Source organism: Camelus ferus, chromosome 12 (assembly GCF_009834535.1).
Source record: "Camelus ferus isolate YT-003-E chromosome 12, BCGSAC_Cfer_1.0, whole genome shotgun sequence".
Lineage (NCBI taxonomy): Eukaryota > Metazoa > Chordata > Mammalia > Artiodactyla > Camelidae > Camelus > Camelus ferus.
In genome coordinates this window covers 23,794,687-23,803,930 of record NC_045707.1, presented here as the reverse complement: position 1 = coordinate 23,803,930, position 9,244 = coordinate 23,794,687, and the positions used below count along the sequence as shown (strand labels likewise).

Sequence of the window (9,244 nt, the reverse complement as noted above, 5' to 3'; positions counted from 1 at the left end):
GCCCCCCCAGAGGACCTCGGGTCTTGAATCCAAAAGCATCTCTACCCACCCTCCTTCAGTTGTGTGCTTCGCTTTCTGATATTGTTTGAAATTCCTTTAGATGAGTGTTTGAAAGCAAAAGCGTTTTTTAAAAGTAAACTTCTCCAGGAAGTACAGGGCGTTATTCATTTATACACACTCATTTATATATTATGAATTTGGTCAAATAAGGGCATGTGATTCAGGCACTTACTAGCTATCAGGGGGAGGTGTGAGTCTGAGTCAGCTGCCTCAGAGGTCTGCTCAGGACGGAGAGCAACTGCTGCAAGCCAGTAAGCCCTGGGAGAGCAATGACCGAAGCGAGACGGGAACATCCCAGTCGGTGCATGCAAGGAACGTTCTCCGAAACTGAATGAAACAGGGTGGTCTGGCTCTAGCTCTGTGTGCGAGTTGGAACCTGTCTGTAATATTTTTAGGATGTCTTGGTCGTTGAAACGGTGGGATCTCTGAGCAGAAGAGAGAGGTACCTCCGCTACGCATTTTTAGAAAATTTTACTTTTGTTTGTCTCTCCAGCAGAGGTTGGGTTTGCAACCTGACAGTCTGCATTTAAAATGTTCTGTTGGAGTATTCAGTTCATTTATTTTTAATTAAAATGTTATTAAGATTATAAAACTGGTATGAAAATTAAAAGCAGATGGGACAAATTACGCATGCAATGTGCTGACATTAAATATTCACCAACCCCCCCTGCTGATCTGGGTAACTTCAGAGTGGAGAGCAGAAAAGTCACCCTGGCTTCCAACTTTGTTCTTTTCAGTTTCCCACCAGATGTCCCTGGACACCCTCCCACTCTGTTGTGAGTCACAAGTAAATGCTTCTTTCTGGCCTGCTAGTCCATTGCTGTGGCAAAACGGGGGAAAGGGATGGAAAGCCAGTGACCTCTTACCATCCCAGGTAAGAAAACCTGTTCCATGATCAACAGAGCCCACAGGACACGTGCGACATGGACATCTTGAGATGAGCACTCCAACGGAACATTTTAAATGCAGGCTACACCGAAGCAGGTAATTCTAGGTGATGGGCACACATGTGCTGTGTGTGTGGGTAAGGGGGAGAGAGAGACTGGTCAGGAGGCTTTTTCTTTTTTCTTTTTTTTGGTGAGGGGGAGGTAATTAGGCTTCTTTATTTTGGAGGAGGTACCGGGCATTGAACCCAGGACCTCATGCACGCTGAGCATGCGCTCTACCGCTTGAGCTATACCCTCCCCCACCGGAGGCTTCTATATAGGACGTACAAACCCTTCACCTTCTTAGTCTCGTCTCTGCAAAGTGCAGTTGTGTTAGTGATATCTCAGCTCTGCATTTTTAGAAATACAGCACTTTATCTTCCTCGGAATGCTGCATCGGCAAATCTGACCATCAATAGGTTACATCAGATTCCTTTTAGAGGCTCCTTAAAATCAAAGTTGTACCAACATTTCCATTAAAGAGAATAAATCCAGAAGAATCCAGAAGAAAAAATTTACGTATACGTTTTCCTCCTTAATGTTTTACTCAGGTGAAAAGAAGGCAGTCAAAAAATGTAAAATATTTCAAAAATAAAGTTGACACAAATGTAAGAATCTACAGTAGTTCAGGAAAACAAAGAAGCAACTGGAAATTTTTCATTAAAGCAATCCTTCTCAAAGAAGAAGGAAAAAATAACAGTAAGTGTACTCCTGGGTTTCCCAGCTAGAGAAGAGATCCTAAACCGTGTCCATGGTTTACCTCAGATCAGAAACTGCATTTTTTAATGCATTTTAAAAAACAGAGCTAGATGTATTTCCATAAGTCCTGGATCCAAGTGCAGGCTGTGGAACCTGTGTCTGCTGAGGTCCAATCGGGGCCTCACTGGGGTGGCGGCACTGTCACTGGTGAACAGGCTGATTGTGCAGCCTCCAAACCTAATTCTCTGGCCTCTTGGAGTTTCCATAAGCTCCCGAGGGTTCTTCAATTCATTCCTTTTCTGTTTAAACTGCCTAGACCGGCTTTTATTTTTTAAACGCCCTCACACAGAGATAACTGACAAAGTGCACCCTCCACAGAATGGCCAGAGTGACATTTCCATACAAACATCAATACATCACACTCCCTTGATCAAAATCTTCCAGTGGGCTTCCCACTGCCACCACTCTGCAGCCCAGACTGCACGCCAGGACTGTGGGCCCATGCCTGGACCTCTGCTGCAGCCCACATCCCCGGACGGTGCGCCCTGCCTGTCTCCTTCCCCATCCCTGTCAGTCACTCCACTCCAGCCATACTGGCCTCTTTCTAACCCTCAGACATACCAGCTCCTTCCCACCTCAGGGCCTTTGCACTTGTTACTCCAGCTTCCAGAACCTCCCATTGCTGCTGCCCTCGCACCACTGAGATCTCCATAAAGTAATCACTGTTTCACCTCCTTGACCACTCCAGGCCCTCTGCCTTACATCCTCTCATTGTATCTTCTACTTACTCAGTTCTCAGATGTCCAGGAAATTATTTTATTGATTAATTTCCTTAACTGCATATTTATTTCTTCATATATGAATATAAACAGCTGGAGGGTAGGAACTCTGTCTTATCCCAGCATTTAGAACAATGCCAAGAATGTCGTAGATATTCAGTATTCACTACAAGACAAACTTTCAAAATATCTTTCAATATTTTTATGAAGTTTTCATTTTAAAACTGATGCTGTTTATTTTCTAAAAGAAAGAAAGCAATGTGTTTTCATTTGAGGTAACTTGGAAGAGACAAAAGATCACAAAGGAGAAAACAAAAATCACCTACCTTTACTTCCACACCCAGGGGCAAGTGCTAATAACAAACTGATCAATTTCCTTTATGCATTTTTTTCTGTAGCACATAGAACCAATTTTTATGTAATTGAGATTATGTTTCAACTCTATTAGTTTCCTAGGGCTGCTGTTACAAGTTACCACAAATAGGAGGGCTTAAAATAACAGAGATAAGCAACTTACAGAAAGGCAGAAAATATTTGCCAACCTATATATCTGATAAGGAGTTAATATCCCAAAATATCCATCAACTCTGCAGAAAAACCAAACAAGCCGATTTTTTAAATGGACAGAAGATCTGAGCAGACATTTCTCCAAAGACATAAAATGGCCAGTGAAAAAATGCTCATCAGCACTATCACCAGGGAAATGCAAACCAAAACCACAATGAAGTATCACCTCACAGCTATCAAACTGGTTATTACCAGAAAGACAAGAGATGAGAGTGTTGACCTGAAGATGTGGAAAAATTGACACCCTTGGGCACTGTTAGTGAGAATGTAAAATAGTGCAGCTACTATGGAAAACAGTATGGCATGGCAGTCTCTCAAAAGATTAAAATAAGAACTAACATATGATCCAACAATTCCACACCTGGGTATATATCCAAAAGTGTTGAAATCTGAATCTTGAAGAGGTATTTGCACTTCTATGTTCATTGCATCATTACTCACAATAGCCAAGAGGTAGAAAGAACCTAGATGTCCATTGGTGGACGAACAGATAAAGAAAATTTGGTGTATATATAAAATGGAATATTACCCAGCCACAAAAAAGAAGGAAATCCTGTTCCATGCTACAATATGAATCTTGATGACATTGCGTTAACTGACATAAACCAGTCTCAGAGGGACCAATGCTACCATGATCCCACTAATATGAGGTATCTAAAGTATTTAAATTCATAGAAACAGAGGAGACGGGTAGCTGCCAGGGACCAGAAGGAGGGGAAAATGGGAAGTTGCTATTCAACAGGTATAGAGTTTCAGTCATGCCAGAGGAGAAAGTTCGAGATGCCTAATATACATTATACACATAAACATTTGTTAAGAGGGTCGATCTCATGTGGTTTTTTTAACCACAGTTTTTGCAAAACTTTTTTGAAAAAAGAGAGTTATCCATTCACAGTTCAAGAGGTCATAAGTTCAAAATCAACATGTCGGGGGGGGGGCCATGCTCTCCCTGAAAGCCCTAGGGGAGAATCCTTCCCTGCCCCCTCCGAGCTTCCGGCGGCTTCTGGCAATCTTTGGCAGTGCTTTTCTCAAGGATGTACCACTCCAGTCTCTCCCTCTGTGGTCACCTGACCATCTTCTCTGGGTGTCTGTGTCTCCGTGTGTTCACATGGCCCTCTGTAGAACACCAGCCATTGGACTCAGGGCCTACCCTCATCTAATGTGACCTCATCTTAATCAGTCATGTCTGCAAAGACCCTATTTCTAAGTAAGGTCACATTTCTGGAGATCTGTTCTCATCTCAACTTCTTTCAGGCTTCACCCTAAGACCCAAGTTCAAAGCTATACTTCAGCTCTGAAAAGACCCCGGCCACTCAGTCCTCCTGTCCCTGACCCTCTGGTTGAGGCAGGTCAATTCTGGCTCCAAGGACAGGCAGTTCTTGGCCATCGGGTTCCCCTATGCTCGCCTTGCAGACCTCTCCTTCATTACTACTGGAGATTGCTCTCATCTCAGCCCAGGGAAGTTGACCTCCAGCCCTTAAACCATTTCTTTTCATTAGTGTTGCTTATTTGAGGCACATTCACACAAAGATTCTAAAACGAGTCCCACCCTTCAGAGACATCCAACTTTTGCACACCTTGCTCCACAACAGTACTTGGATTCAGCTTCTGATGAGGCCTTCCACCTGGGTCTTCTCTAACTAGCTGGCCTACGGTGGGCTTACATTATCTTCCGAAAGCTCATGAAAGCCCTGTTGAACATGGCCTTGAACTTCTGGGAGTCTACCTCATTAGCAGATCAGAATGACCCAAGAATGTGCTGGGCTAAGGAATGCTCAGACAACACTCTTGGCCCATTTCTGCTGTTCCAAGCAGCCTTCTCTCAGGAGAGTATTGTGCAAACAATATGAAAATACATTAGAAAATACAGAAATATTAAAAATATTTTTCTCAGCAGCATGAAAGATTTCTGGTTAGAACTGCACTTGGGAAAGCTAGTTCTTGTAGTTGCATATAGAGGGAATCAAGGATGGTGGGGGGAAAGGATGAGGAAAAGACTAGAAGAAGTTTTGTGAATGAGGGGAGGACCAGACAGAAGGCAGAAGTCATGAGATCTCTATTCAGTTTAACTTATGGGCCACTATGGCTTGGCCAATGTTCCCACATGTCAACGAAGTGTGTCATTGAGCTGGTTTAGACACGCATAGACTCTTCTTAGAAGAACATCTGTCTGAAAGAGACTGAGTGGAGTGCCAAAGGGGGGCAGACGACGACACAGAGCTCTGATGCTGACCCTTAAGTGAAGCAGCATGCAAAACAGGACATCTCTAAGTGGCTTGTGATGGTGGAGTACCGTCAGCTCCCATAAGCTTTTAGGAGCCTACATGTCCCCGTGGAATGAAGACAGACAGGGGGAGGCAGGCTACTTTGTTTAACAAATAACAGTATTTGAGAAAATGGAAAAGTATTCATGTTTTACTAAAACTCTCAGACAAGACACCCGTGTGCGTGCTATAAAAATATTACACTAATCATCAAAGAAACCATAAAGCGGCGAGGAATTAATTTACCGGCCAGAGTTTTAAAAAAGAGGTGGACTATGACCCTACCATTTCCAGGTCTGAAAATGGTACATTTAAATGCCATTTTTTTAAAATTATTTTTTGGCCAGTTTACTTTCAAATTCTAAAGAGAAGGAAGTGTGGAACAAAAATCTTTGTACTTCCCTGGGCACAACAAATATAACATAATCCCTTTTATCATTCTTGTTTGCCTGTGGAAAAATTCAAAACCAGAAATATGATTCAATTCAAGAACCTTTAACCTTATTTCATGTGATGCTGTGCTGTTTGTCATTAAGACAGTTCTGATTAAAGGTTTATTGACTCAATAGATACTCTGTATTATATATTACTGTTTTAAAAGAGCAAAGCCAACTCATTAGTTAGAAACCAGCAAAGCATCCAAGTGTTTTGTTCAACTGACAATACGAGAGAGAACCAGTGGAAATGTACTGCTGGAAAGCATTATCACCAGAAGATACTCACGGAGCTGACACTTTTTGACATTTCCCATGTTCCTTCTGAAAATACTTGGGTTAGAATCAGACCTTTCAACATCACCAAATAGCATCTGATTGATTTCCAGGCGATTCTGCAGACTCTGGAAGCTGAAGTACAAGGGCAATGGACCCAGTGTCTCTGAATCCACACACCAGACCCAAAGCCGCACCCAGGGTCCCGCCCTCTCGCCACCCGTACCCCCGCCACCAGCACCATCAAGGCTGAACTTGAACGATAATACAATCTTGTGTAGCCCAGGTTTCTGAAACCAGACAAAAAACCAGAGAAGAGAACAATCAAGGCATGTGACTAATAAGAAAAGCAATACTAACAAAAATCGCCTTGCCTCTGACTGAAGGCGAATGGCTGGGTCGTCCCTTTCCCTGGCAGAGCAGCTCAAACTCCTGCTAAAAAATCCCCACGTGTTCTCTGTGCAGCCCTCACCTCCACTTGCCGCAGTGGTCTTGCTGTCTGCTGTGTCAGGGCCTGAGGGATGCAGTCCCCAGTTTCCTCCTGATTCTGCTACATCTACCCCAGGTTTCTCCTCAAAACGTCCTACTGGGGCTGCTGGGACGCAGCCTTGCCACCCCCACTTCCTTTCCTCCCATCCCGGCTCCCACTGCCTTCACTGAGTACACTCCCTTCCACGCTCCCAGACACAGTGCCCTGTTTCAGAGGATGGGTCTGCCTTTTCTGCCCACAGGACTTTGCCAAGCACCACCAGTGGGGGATTCAGCAATGTTTACTCCACTGATGCAAGATACTGACATCGCATCAGAACAGGGGACCCTCCTTAACAGCAGCTGCAGCCTGACAGAGCGACGGAATGATGCTTTGAAAGCAATGATTAGGCCCCACCTTGAAGATGACGCTCTGTGAGGCCGGTGAGCATCCTTTACAACACAGCATACACTTTTAAATAACAGCCCCCCTATGGTGTGGTGTGTTCCGGCAGGTCAAATACACGGGTCCCGGAAGCAAGGAGCAGAAGTGGTAGAGGCCCCCTTACCATCATTCCCAGTGACCTGCCTGGAGATTTGGGCTCCCTGACCCAACCATGAACCTTTGGGCTCCAGTACCTAGAGGTCCTGGGGGAATGCTTCCACCAGAGGACACAGTTCAAGATCTACTTAATTTTAAGCTATAGCTGCCACCCAGTTTGAGTCTTTTGTGTCAAGAGACAAGTAGACAAGGAAAAGTGTCATTGAATTGGCAAAATTAATAACTCTTAACAGGAGAGGAGGCAGCAGCTTAGAGACAACACGGGCAGGGAAGAACATGGTCGACACCCAGGTAATCCGCTGGGCACCTCTTAGTACCTTTCTACCCAATTTTGATAGAAAATGGAGACGTAACTAAGAAAGGCATGGTGACCAGTGGCTCAGAGCCCTCAGGGATGACGCTGGTCCCCTTGCCAGGTCAGCCACATGGGGCAGCAGACGTGTGAATCACGAGCGAGGGCAGCGGGGAAGGAGAGGAGCAGCAGCAGGCACGCCTGGACCCACCGAACTCCCCCCGTTACGTCTCAGAAGGAAACAAGATCAACCGGAACTGTGGAGGGCTTGTCCCCAGGGGAGGGGGTCGCACTGTATGAAACGAGCAGATCCCAGGGCTAGACTGGTGGCTGGGGTGGGCTACCACCTCGCTCTCCCCTTCACTGATGAGGCTCTAGCTTCTGAGAACGTGTGCTGATGGCAGATCTAGAGCTTGCCCGCAGCCAGATGGAGCTCCCGCTGCTCGGGGTCAACTGGTGTCCCATGACTGGTCCACGGGAGATTTCAAGGGATCAGATCAGCCCCCTCGCCTTGACATGACGTGGCTCTGAAAGGCCGTGCCAGGACGGGGCTCCATGGGGGATTCGCCGAGGCCCCAGTCACATCCCAATTCAACTTTTCCCTCTGCCCAGCGTGCTTCCCTCACTCCTTTACTGGGGCCGCCCACCACTCCTTACGAACCTTCTGTGCACAAATCACAGAAGCGTTTCCAGGGGAAGTCACCCTAAGACAATCTCATGAGCCTTGGTTTGTGCATCTGTAAAACACAGCAACACCTACCTTATAGGGTTGTTATGAGGATTAAATGAAAAACTACACATAAAGCATTAAACATAACTCTTTGTTCATGCAATAGACATTACGTGTCCATTCTTGTGTGGTTCTCATTCCTGATCTGTGTGTCAGTGGTGACGTCACTGTCACGAGCATCTAGAAAGTCTGTCCATTAGTGTCTCCTAGAACTAGTGTGGTACGAGGGCCTTTCCTACCTCCCCTGCCCTCTGTCCGGTTGTAGTTTATCTTCAAGCCTGGGTCTCCTAGCTCCAAATGAAAGCCTCTGAAAGACTGTGTGGTGTCCAGGGCCTTTCTCTTCGGGGATGCAAGAAACAAATCTCTAAGACTGCTAAAGAAATGAAGGAAAATTATCAGACCTAGCTCAGAAAGAGAAGTGATCTTCAGATTATTTCTGATTTGACTGTAGTGCATGTTTGAAGACTGTAAAATGAGAATCTGGGGTCCTGTTATTGATCTCAAGAAAATGAATTAAGTCTTCAGAATTACGCCTAATAATTAGAATACCCAGAATTAGACATTCAGTTCCTAACCTGGAAGCCACGGAGCTGTTTTTGGAAGGATAACAAGTAAGGAGTTTCTCTGTTTTCTTCTTGGTGCGCCTCAGCGCTCTAGCTAAATAACCCACTCTGCTAAAAATGGACGGGCAGTGACCACTCTCCTCTCCACCCTTCTGTCTGGCTGGAAGGGCTAAGGCAGGTTGGCTGTCTCACATAAGATTCTCACCTCTTTCTGTTAAATTATTCCCATCACCCTGTCTAAACTTCGGATCATTTTTCCACCAATCTAACCTCCTCCCTGTCTCCAGAGGGCACTACGTTCCCTCCAGCCTTTGATCCCTCCACGCCCTCCATTCTCAGAGTTGTCCTTCGACCACAGCAAACCCCACCACATCTCTCTCTTCTGGAATCCCATGGCAACTAGAAGCTATGCGTCAAGCATGAATATTCCTTTATAGTTCTCTCTTGTTGAGGATATGTTTATTTTGTCTCTAGTGAACCTAAGAGCTCCTTCAAGGGAGATTCACATTCTAAATGGACTTGGAGATGACATTCTGGGAGATCGGTGAGCATCCTTCAGTGGCTATCTTCCAGTGGATACTGGTATCCATTGTCCCACCAACTACGAAACCAAATACATCTGTT

General features: G+C 45.2%; 1 long non-coding RNA gene across 1 annotated transcript; it reads left to right on the top strand.

Annotated features, from left to right (window-relative positions):
* The first annotated feature begins 287 nt into the window (after nucleotides 1-287).
* On the top strand, nucleotides 288-8,027 carry LOC116667807. Its single transcript, XR_004324885.1, has 4 exons — nucleotides 288-502; nucleotides 798-1,044; nucleotides 6,737-6,917; nucleotides 7,452-8,027. It is a non-coding gene; the product is annotated as an uncharacterized LOC116667807 (long non-coding RNA).
* Nucleotides 8,028-9,244: the final 1,217 nt, after the last annotated feature.